We start from the raw sequence: 12,500 nt of genomic DNA on the forward strand, positions 1-12,500 counted from the left end.
CCTTTATTTTGCTTTGAATCTAATCCCCCCTCTCCCTTCCCCCAACATTCATCTTTCTCCAAACGCATCGCCCGTCCACATTATCCTCCATGCATTTTAATTTTTTTCTCTCTCTCTCTGTGAAGGGTCTGCATCTCCCCCCGCCCACTCTCCTCATTTTCGCTTCAAACCAGAGAGACGAAGCTGAGAACTACTTAATCTCCCCATGCGATTGGCTACCAGGGATGGGGTTCCATCCACCTTGAATGGGAGAGAGGGGTAACTAGGCAACTTCAGCACTAGGGCGCTGGGAGACTTGCGCGTGAGAGGGAGAGGGTCCTGGATTCTATCAACTATGTAGGTCTGGATTAGTAAGAAACTGTTGGGCCGTGGAACGTCGACATGCAAAGAATATGGAATTACTAGAAGATATTTCCGAAGAGCCTACACATGGATTTATGCGTAATAGGTTGGACTGTACAGCCTGCATCGGTATACATTCCGAAAAAGGTGAGCAAAGTCATGTCTTACAGGTGTGCAATTCATAGATTTGAAGTGCTCTGCAGTCATATCATCAATATTTCAGAGCAGAAGAGTTACACTTTGGTGGTCTTATTTCTGTAGAATGTACTGCAAATGAGGACATTGCAGTTTGGCACTGCCTACACATTGCAGTCAGAACTGCCTTCATGGACTAAATTGGTAATATGCTGTTGGATATCACGACATGAACGTCATTTTGCTGATCAATAACAGCGTGTGACCAAAATGCCCAAAATGCGGTGAACAATCTGATAGGGCGAAGTTTTATTGGCATTGTGGTTTCGGGGGTGCGTGCACGAGACCGCTATGATGGATATCCATCTGACTACTCGGATGCACAGGACTGGGCTGATGCTGTGATACGCGCGCCGCTTTCTCTTACCGGCATTCTGTCGTGATCACTGTGGGATGCAAACCGAGTTCTCATCAGACACGTACAAATTCATTCGCACTCTTGCTGCATTTATGACGTGATGTGCCATTTTCGTCGTACATGTCAATGAAGTTACACAGGCAGTGATGGTTTGCGTTTTGCCAACAGCTGGCTTTTGGATTCACGGAGCTGTAGGCTACCGCTTGCGTTTTAAGTTTCTCCCTACGATGTTGGCTACCGGCAGAGATGTTGCGGGGGAATGTATTCAGACTGCATTAAATCTTATTGGGACTTCTATCTCACCTTCAGATACATGGTTGGACGTGATATGGACGTGCGTAGTTAAACGTGATAGTCATAGTCAATATCTTATTTCATTCATTTTGAAGGCTATTCTCTTTACATTTTCATTGTGTTAATGGTTACTCTATGTGCTGAAATGAATCCATGCAAACGGTTTGACGGATTATGGAAACCTTTTTCATGGAAAATAGGCCTACTCAACACTGGAAGCTAGTTAGATTAAAAACTAGGCCAAAATAAGGCACCCCATGCATTTAAAGTTAAGCAACAAGTAGATCAAAAACGTGTTTTCTTTACAATGTAGGATTAGGATAATAGGCCTATGATCAGGTCACCTAATTGTCATAGGTGACCATTTGAGTTTAGTTCACTCGGAACAGGTGAATAACAGTAATTTTCAGGGAAAAGACATATTACGAAACCCATTGGTGATAGGCCTAAGGTTTAACACACACACACACACACACACACACACACACACACACACACACACACACACACACACACACACACACACACACACACACACACACACACACACACACACACACACACACACACACACACACACACACACACACACACAGACACAGGTGTGTCACCTTTGACCCCTATGTTCTCTGCACTTGTTTTCATATTTCCGAAATCTCATTGTAAAATCAAAGAGTGAAATTATTCAGTGTTACTGGGGGTGGGTCCGTCATCTTATGTAACACTGAATGTGGCCAGAGCTCTGCACACTGTATCACTGATCTCTGTGGATCACAGCGGTAACCCCTCTCTCACACCAAGATGCCCCATGCATGGCAAATAGTCTTGGTCTTCTTCCTTAAAGGGACACTGTGTGATATTTTTAGCTGTTTATTTCCAGAATTCCTGCTGCCCATTCACTAATGTTACCTTTTTTATGAATACTTACCACCACCATAAAATTCTAAGTATTGATTATGACTGAAAAAATGGCACTTTTCTTACATGAAAAGGGGGATCTTCTCCATGGTCCGCCATTTTGAGTTTCCTGAAATAGCCATTTTTAGCTGCAAAAATGACTCTACTTGAACCGTACTAGAAAGTATTTGTTTATTACTTAGTAAACTTTCATGTAAAGATAAAATTTGGCAATAGGCAGCCCAGTTTCAATGAGCAGCATAGTTGCAGTATCCTTTTTGACCATTTCCTGCACAGTGTCCCTTTAATCTAGCTGTTCCAAGCTTGGCAGACAGCACTGCACACACACACCCTTACATTTTTGTCTATGTCAGAAGAAGAGTTTGAGGATGTATATATTTTTTTCTAAAATGATTAAACTACCTTGCTTGGCATGAGTAATCTGATTGAACACACTGTTTAAATAAAAAAGCCTTTACCATGCTACCCCTTACCAGCCATAGCAGCAGCCCGTTTGCAATGTATATTGCTTAGCTCTGCGACTGCAGGCAGGTCCACATTTGACGCTACCTCTCAGTTTTATGGATCTGCTCTGCAGCATACTAATGCACAAGCCAAAACTTACACTGGAGGTAATTCACTGGGCAGCAAGGACATAATCAGAAACGAATACACAATGCTGAATGCTGCATTATGTTACATTATATTACACATGTTGTCATGAGGACTATAGCAAAGCTTGAAACAGCATGCAGGGCTACATGTGTACTTTCTGTTCCTGTAAATGTACACTGACAATGGATAAAACAAGCAAGGAAGAATTACCTTTCTATCCAAGAATAGATTATTATATGATTGAATATAATAAAATAGGCTAGAATAATCAATTTCACATCAGCTATTAAAAATATATATAGCCACCCCCCACCAAGCTTGCTCTCTCTCTCTCTCTCTCTCTCTCTCTCTCTCTCTCTCTCTCTCTCTCTCACTCTCTCTCTCTCTCTCTCTCTCTCTCTCTCTCTCTCTCTCTCTCTCACTTTCTCTCTCTCTCTCTCTCTCTCTCTCTCACTCACTCACTCACACACACACACACACACACACACACACACACACACACACACACACACACACACACACACACACACACACACACACACACACACATACACTCTCACACACACAGTACCACCATCACCACCACCACATTACTACTACCAAAATCATAGCACACACCAAAAGCACAAATGTATAATTAGATCTGGGAACTACTATGTAGGTTAGCTCCAATTAAATATGAATGGTTCTGAAGATATGTTTAGACAAGCTCCAGTTCCTCCCGTTTTTTTTCCCCATCGGCCTTTACTGTCAGACAATTCATTGGCAGTAATGTTTTACATGCCAGGCTATTAAATGATTGAGGCTCTATCAGCTTGCATCAATGGAGATGTGCAAGGACTTGATAGTCCACACGAATCTGCTACAGTGTGAGGGGTGGTGATTCTTATGCCAGGCGCGAGGCTTTGCTTGGACCATACCGTAGGCCTATATCAAAGAATGGAGCACATATTGCTGTATATTCAGCTGAGAACAAACTGCACTCTCTTAAACAGTGTTTTCCAACCTTTTTTTTCTTGTGTACCCCCTAAGCCTTTTTGTCATACCATGAGTACCACCTCACTCATGCTCTACTATATCCCAATGTGACTATGCTCCATACATTTTTTTCATTTTTCCAAGTACCCCCTGCAGTGTGCTCGCGTACCCCTAGGGGTACGTGTACCACTGGTTGGGAAACACTGACTTAACATGTGCCTGAAAATACAGGCTTTTTTTTTTAGAAAAACAATGATGTCAAGGGCAAATGGAGCAGTCGCTGTGTGAAGTATTTAACATTTTATTTATTCCAATCCTTACTTTGACATTCACATGGCTGGCAGCTGGATTTTCCTTTCGTATTAAGAAGATTTAAAGCAGCGTGTGTGGGTTCAGTGGATTCGCCTATTAAGATAACACCTAAATGCTAATTAATTGGTTGTAAGACTGCATGGCTGTGTACCATAGATTTGGTCAAACAGCTCATTTGCATTCACCAAAAGCCACCAAAAACTGAAATTAGAAATTCAATCCGAAGTTCAGAAGTCAGTGAGCCCTTGGGAATGCGACGTAGTAACACAAATCCGTGTGCACTTTAGCCTGTAACTGCGGCTGGAGCGTGCAGACCCAGATAAAGGTTATCCGCTGAAATTATTCATTGCATTGTCGCTTGACTTTTTGCACTTGCCTAAGTGTGCACATTCGTCAAACCCCCTCGAGGCCCTCTGGTCTCGAGAGCATTTCATTCCATAAACCTCCGAGATGTGACAACGCTGGGGGGTCCTCGCAGGGTGGGTGGGTGATGGGTGTTGGGGGGGGGNGGTTGAACAATGGCAACAAATTCGAATCTATTTGTGAAGACTGAAGACGGTGCTCATCTGTACAACAATGACTCTTTCAATTACCAAATTTTCACTCAGATGTTTTAAATCCATTACTACGTAACGCAGTTCAGATATAGGGCCACTGCTTCCTTTGTGGTGCGAGATCTTACCACCATATGCACCCCCTATGCTGCAGACAATGTCATTGTAATCTATTTCTCTCTCTCTTGGCTTCGTGAGCCTATTAAGCTTGGCTCACCCTATGTAGTCCACAATATGGTGGTAAGAGCTCGTCACAGCCAATACTCAATGCACGGCCGTATAAACAGAAGACTCTGCTCATCTGTACAACAATGACAATGACTCTTTCAATTAACAAATTTTCACTCAGATGTTTTAAATTCATCACAGTTCAGGAATAGGGCCACTGCTTTCTTTGTGGTGCGTGGTCTTACCACCATACTCACCCCCTATGCTGCAGACAATGTCATTTTAATCTATTTTTTTCTCTCTTGGCTCACCCTATGTAGTCCACAATATGGTGGTAAGAGCTCGTCACAGCCAATACTCAATGCACGGCCGTATAAACAATGTGTTGGAAATAAATGATTGAGCGAAGGCTTAAAATATGCAAACACTTGGCATACATTAAAAAGGCTACACGCACGCATGTCAAGCGAGAGCTGTTGCAACAGAGTTATGATGTAGAACCCTGCCATTGATTCTATCATGATATATAACCACATCAACTTCAAGATTAATAGATCCAGGTTTAGTGAAAGAAAGAAAAAAAACACATTTTTTAAATAAAACAACTAAAAGTCACTTTCATTGTCGGTGGTCACCCCTCAGTCCATACAAGGCCATGCTAAGAGAGTGGTAGATGTGTCGGCAGCAGAGCAAACAGGCAGAGATGGGCAAAGCTCTCTCCTAATGGCATGATTAGCCTCTAACGGGCTGTGACATTTATCAGCATGGCTCAGGGTGGAGAGGACACACTGAGCTGGCAGTCGTTTCTCACCTCTCCATCCGCTGCTCTGTCTGCTGTGTGTGTGTGTGTGTGCGTGCGCGTGTGTGTGTGTGTGTGTGTGTGTGTGTGTGTGTGTGTGTGTGTGTGTGTGTGTGTGTGTGTGTGTGTGCTGTGTGTGTGTGTGTGTGTCTGTGTGTGTGTGTGTGTGTGTGTGTGTGTGTGTGTGTGTGTGTGTGTGTGTGTGTGTGTGTGTGTGTGTGTGTGTGCCGTATGTGTGTGTGTGTGTGCGTGTGTGTAGGCTTGAGAGCACTCAATGAGACCAGAGGGCGAGAGGCTCTCATCACATCTCATCTGCTGTACAGTGCAGTGCAACCGTCTGTGGTGCTGCTGCTGTGGTGGTGGACAGGGGCTGCTCTGTGCTACTGGCTCCAGTTTGAATCATTTTCAAGCCCTACCATAGACATATATTGGGTTGCAACTACATTTATATTGATAAAAACTATCCATATCTTCTGCTTACTACTATAATTGGTTGTGTAATTGGAATCCTTTGGCTTTCTCAAACATTTGATTTGGTTATTATGAGTAGTTTATTGGTTGGTGTACTCATTAGCTTGTCCCTGTGTTAGGAGGCTAGCTGAATAATGTCACACTTCCCAAGCATCCTTTTTTTCTGCTCACAATTATGCCTTCGATGAATCCAGATCTTTATGGGTCAGAGTTTTTATACAGTTTGGTGAATGTGAGAAAAAAAAGAGGAAGAGAGAGGGGGATTTGGTGAACGGGATGTGTAAAGTCTGGTCTGCTTCAGGGCTTCTCCCTTGGATCTTACCCAAGCCTCTTGAACAAAACGTGGTTAAGTGGTCTGTTTCGACACACTATTTTCAGCAGTGCGAATAAACAGAGTGAAAACAAAAGCAGATCCAATCAGCGGTGAACTGAAAGGCACCTCAGGGGAGCTGGGTGATTCTGCCACAGAGAGAGAGAGAGAGAGAGAGAGAGAGAGAGAGAGAGAGAGAGAGAGAGAGAGAGAGAGAGAGAGAGAGAGAGAGAGAGAGAGAGAGAGAGAGAGAGGAGGGGGTTGATAAAGATAGTCACAGAGCGTGAGAGAAAGACATACAAGAGATAGAGAGAGCAAGAGAGTCCGGAGAGAGAGAGAGAGAGAGAGAGAGAGAGAGAGAGAGAGAGAGAGAGAGAGAAGAGAGAGGGATGGAGAGAGAGAGTCATAGAATGAGAGATAGAGAGAGACAGATAGAGAAAGAGGGAGAAAGAGGAGAGAGGAAGTCTTAGATAGCAAGAGGAGCAGAGAGAGAGAAAGGGATGAGAGAGAGAGGGATGGAGAGAGAGAGAGGGATGGAGAGAGAGCAGACTTGGCCTCATTAGCGCAGTGTTGTTCTCTGACCTTGGCCCATGCGTCCCTATGGCTGCAAGAGCCTGGCATTCGCACTCAGTGGGAGACATGCCATTAATCAAACAATTAGATGCAGTAACAACCACCACGGCTCTCACAGTGCCATATAAACCACTTCCCAAACTGATTGTATAATATCAAGTGTTGTTGTCAGCCATCTTGACTGGAGCGGTGATCACGTTTTCATATGGCCGTATTGTGCACAGGAGCTGCCTGTTTATGTAAGGGTGTTGTAGAATTAGTAATCAATAGGGTTTGCATGGGGCAGCCGTGCTTAGCACGGATACAGTTTTCCCCAGGTTCTCTGTGTTGCAGAGTTCAGAGAATAGCCTGCAATATACTGCACTTTGCCCCCTGTACATCAATTGTGTATCAGTTGTTTGTAGAAGCTTGAGAAAAAGCTCAATTACTCATTTTCTATTTGTATGATTTATTTCCACGTAGAAAGCTGTGCACTCATCTTCTTGTCATGAAAAATAAAAAAAGAAACAATATCTAATTTATGGCTAGTAGAAAAGCTGAATGGCTAGTGACTTGGGAAAACCTAGCCACAATGGCCAGCAAGCGAAAAAGTTAATGTCAAGCCCTGTTACAAACATACAACATTAAGCGAATGGTGTCAGTATTCTCCCTATTTAAAGTTAGCAGCTGCAGCAGCTGAACCCGAAGTGATGAGGATTCTCTGTTGTGCTGTAGAAAGTCAATGCACATGTATGCAAATATATTTTGCACTTGGATCCCCAAGCATAATCTACCCTCCAGTTTGCCTCATGCCTGGCCTGAAAAAGACCCTGCTTATGCGCCTGCATGTCAGTTTCAAAGAGAACTAGAAGCACTCATAGAGTGCATGGGGTCACTGACGCCATGATATCTATACGCTGTGGAATCCTATGCCTATAATATAACTAACAAAATATTGACTATGTTACACCCTTATTTTTGTTAGTGGAGTGTCAAAATTGCCCTATGCCTATATATAAATGCCTATAATATAACTAACAAAAATTGACTATGTTACACCCTTATTTTCGTTAGTGGAGTTAGAATGTCAAAATTGCCCTATCCAACAATGGTGAAGAATCTTTTTTAAAAATCCTGGATGCAGATTGTGATCCGGTTCACCAACACAATGTGATAACTTGTTCCTTTTGTCATTTCCAACAACTCCACACAATTTCATCAAAATCTGTTCATAACTTTTTTGAGTTTTGACACACAGACAAACAAATCAAAGTCACCAAAAACTACCACGTTGGCAGAGGTAATGAACTAGCCCACATATTCTGCAGACATTATAGTAGTCACCAACATGCAATTTTCCAACATCAAATGTCATATCAATTTTACAGCTTCATACCAATGACTTGAAGCGCCCAACATGCAGGTGTATGGACCATATTCTGTTTTTTTAAACTGTGCATCAAGTCTCATTTTACCACCTTTTTGAAAGAATTCAGAGAGCTTGGCATTTTCAACGAACCAACAACTACTGTAGATGTTAGGTTGTAAACATTTTAGTCCTAGATAGTGGCACATGTGTTGTAGAGGTGCGTATTGGTGTGGAAAGAAAACCACCCACGTACCTTGACAAACAAAATGTAAAAGAATGGAACAGTTGGACTGGAACATCTAGTTTCTGTCATTTCACAGACTCGATTTCTCTAGCTCACAGCATGCTGACATATCTTGATTGGCAGCCTGTGGTGCAGCAGAAGTGCTCCTGACTAGTTCACTCGCAACAAGCAGTGGTTGCTATGCATTCACCTTGTCCTGTTTTTCTTTCTCTCTCTCTCTCTCTCTCTCTCTCTCTCTCTCTCTCTCTCTCTCTCTCTCTCTCTCTCTCTCTCTCTCTCTCTCTCTCTCTCTCTCTCTCTCTCTCTCTCTCTCTGCGAAGCATGAGACATGAGGTACATGCTTGTAGGAAACAACCTGGAACTCTCTCTCTCCTCTCTCTCTCTCTCTCTCTCTCTCTCTCTCTCTCTCTCTCTCTCTCTCTCTCTGCGAAGCAAGCACACATCACGCGGTGAGTCATTGCAGAAAGCACAGAACACGAGGCAGACCAGACCAGCTGTGACACCAAGCAAAGCAGTGGTGATATTTTAGGACAAAGCAGCAGCTCATGTTGTGACAGCCTTGTCCCTTCTACATGCTCCAGGTGTATTGGTAACAAAGACAAGCAGCGTGTTGGCGTAACGCTGAGTGGTCCCTACAAGTGTCCTATCCTCAGGGCATACAGTAGTCGAGCCTGCCACTATAGCACCAAAAGCCAACTGTCTGCCCTATATATCTCTATTACTACTACAGACACGGGCACACAACTGTATAATTTACAATACATACATTTTTCCATTTTTTGAAATTCCTCTTTAAAATTGCATTTGTTGTTCACACCAGTAACGTAGAGTTTTTTTTCCAGCTTCACAGAGCAAGCTTTGTGTCAGTAGTAATAAATGCACAAAGGAATTATCAAACCTGAACTGATTCATATTTCATAAACTAGTGCATCTGGAATGTTTGTAAATAACACATCAGCCTAATTGAAAATTGAAGAGCTCTTCGGAGAGTTGCTGCTGCACGGAATTCCCTCATGCGTACCCTTCAGTTGTAACAGCCGTACCTCTTGAAAGCAGTTTAGAGGTTAATTCATTTTCCCATTTTTTATATAAATATCATTACCCATTTTTCATTCTGCTGGTTGCAGATCGGTTGTCACAAGTAATGATGAAGGGGGGGGGGTCGTGAAGGGGGGTCTGGATTCACATCAAACATAACATAATCTCAGTGCATATGGGTTTAAACGCTTCATCCTTTCTTCCCGGTTTTGACGGTGGATTTCCTTTGACAGAACATGCACTCTATACCTATAGTAATCTCCCTTAGGTACCCTTGTTCTAAAGTAGGCCACTGACTGCCGTCGATGTGTAGTGTTCTTATTCTGCCATCAATCTCCCTGGTGTATGAGGGGGTAAAGGGGGCTGTCATATGTGATCATCCTTCCTCTGGCGGTGTGCATTGGCATTCCAATATGACTGTCTGTGATGCATGAAGACATGGTACTGATTTGTGTGCTTAACCTCTGCACCCAGCAACATTTTTTGCAACATCCCCCCTCTAATTTTATGTTAGATGACTTTTCCTAAGGGGAATGAGGTACACGTTTGTACGGTAGGAAACAACAAACTCTCTCTCTCTCTCTCTCTCTCTCTCTCTCTCTCTCTCTCTCTCTCTCTCTCTCTCTCTCTCTCTCTCTCTCTCTCTCCCTCTCTTTCTCTCTCTCTCTCTCTCCCCATCTCTCTGTCTGCTCTTTTGCTCTTTTGCTCTCTCTATATGTTTTAATGAGTAAATAGCTAATCATTTTGGTTGTGTGCGTTACCTTGCGGCCTTGCCAGACTGGCATGGGTGAGTCAGGAGTGGAGTGGGCGAAGCGCGGGGCGGGTGGGGGGGCGAGATGCTCGTTAACTCTGACCCAGATCAGAGGAGACATTGTGAGCTGTTGAAACAGAGAGCAGATTGAGAGCCTCAGCTGACCTAGTTAACGTCAGTTTGAAGAGCAGTCACACATCACATCGAATCACTCTTGCGTCTAACACAATGAGGCGTGCGTTTGCTCCACGTTAATGAAAATTACATTACAGCAATGTTCACTGTAGTGTTGGGAAGGAGAGGGAGGGAGGGAGGGAGGCAGCCCTGCGAACTGAAGGTGTGTAGTTGGAAATAGTTCACTAGGCATACCTAATGGGCCAGAACGATACTACCGTTGGTTGATAAGTTGTTGTCTGACAGGAGATGTTTGTCATGTGTTATGTGAAGTGATGTTGAAACACTCTGCTCAATTTGGGACTAAGATTTCAGCACTGACAAAATATTTTGATGGAGGGCTGTTGTTAGGTTGTGTTTTTGTCATCTGAACAAGACAGAAATTGATTGCTTTTTCAACTGCTGTGGGAAATGGGACTGAGGTTCATTAACCCATATTGTGGTTAGAAAAAGTGAGAGAGAGAGAGAGAGAGAGAGAGAGAGAGAGAGAGAGAGAGAGAGAGAGAGAGAGAGAGAGAGAGAGAGAGAGAGAGAGAGAGAGAGAGAGATGTGTGGTCACATTCACGTTCACAAATTTAAAATTAGGGACACCAGACCTTGCATAGGTTTATAATATTGAAATTGAAAATCCATATTTATCTCCTTGAATCAATGTTCAATAGTATATGATAATGCCGTTTTCAGATCGTTGTTTAAAGGGACGTTTTGTTAAAAACGAAAGTTCAGGAGAAACGTAATGAAATTTGACATGCCCTAATTACCACCCCACATTCTATTCTCCACTCAACCGTCCTTCATCAGAATTGAGGGCGAAAAGATCAACGCAGTCTCACCCCAAGTAGTCAATTTCTGACTACCTTGGACCAGACGGCAATTTTTGACGTCTTGGGTATTCCTTCCACGTCACATTTTGACTATGTGGCCTAACCCTAAAACTATTCCTAAACCTAACCTCAATGACGTTATGCTGCCACAAGGGGGCGCCTTTGAGGACATAGTCAAAATGTGACGTGGAAGGAATACCCAAGACGTCAAAAATTGCAGTCTTGGGGTGTGAAAAATTGAGTAGTCAAAAATTGACTACTTGGGGTGAGACAGTGTAGAAAAGATAGGCACGCCTATTCACCCACCTGAAGCAAATTCTTGGCTTAGCCATCATTCTGTGTAATTTCAGGGCACTGTGAAATTTGGAACGCCCCTTAATTAACTACACAGCATTTATTCTCTGCTCACCTGTCTCCAGTCAGAAATTTGCTTTCTCCCTCGCACCCACCACCTCCCTGTTCACCTCCCTTCTGCCGCTGTTTGGTCAATTCATCAGCGTCCTGCGCTGGCTTCCTCTCCAGTTCACCATACTCCCTTGCTCTCTGACCATCATCGGCCACGGGATGTCCGTTCTCAGCTCGCACATATCTGAGGGCGCAGATACTGCCCGAGCTCTCAGTGGCGCTCCGTACTCCCGAGCTCGAGAATGTCTACGTCATAGATATTTCTCGACCGTGGCAGTACTTCAGCACTACGGCCAGCGATCTTGCCCCATACACCGCCTAATCCAACTATCTCAGCTTCTCGAGTGCAGTGGTCCGCGCTTTCCTGTGAGAGTGCGGTCACGGGAGGTCCGTTGTTCTGCGAGAACGTTCTTCATCTTCGTGAACGAAGATGTATGCATCCATGATCAATCAAAATTTCAGATACTGAACTAATGAACATTGATATGGGTTGAAAACGGAAGAACGTTCAAACTCTAAAAGAGTAGTCAGGCAGGCAGATCTTCTAAGGTCCAGTATTATACAGACAGCTAGAGAAACTTCACTTTGTGTTGAAGAGGGGGTGGGGAAATGTATCAGACGTTCTTATCCCCTTACTGAAAGGCAGATGTTCTGCCATATGACTGGTCTTCTATGTGTAATGTTGCTGCAGTGCACACAATGTGATCCAGCTGCAGTCTATAAACAATACGTAGGCCTATATTAAACACAATAAAACCATTTTCCAAACTTTGGACACTCTAGTTTTGTGATGAACCACTGGTTACAGTACATGTATTTAATAGAAAATGTAAGCTATGGCTTAGTGCAG

The sequence above is a fragment of the Engraulis encrasicolus genome, chromosome 16, assembly GCF_034702125.1.
Source record: "Engraulis encrasicolus isolate BLACKSEA-1 chromosome 16, IST_EnEncr_1.0, whole genome shotgun sequence".
Lineage (NCBI taxonomy): Eukaryota > Metazoa > Chordata > Actinopteri > Clupeiformes > Engraulidae > Engraulis > Engraulis encrasicolus.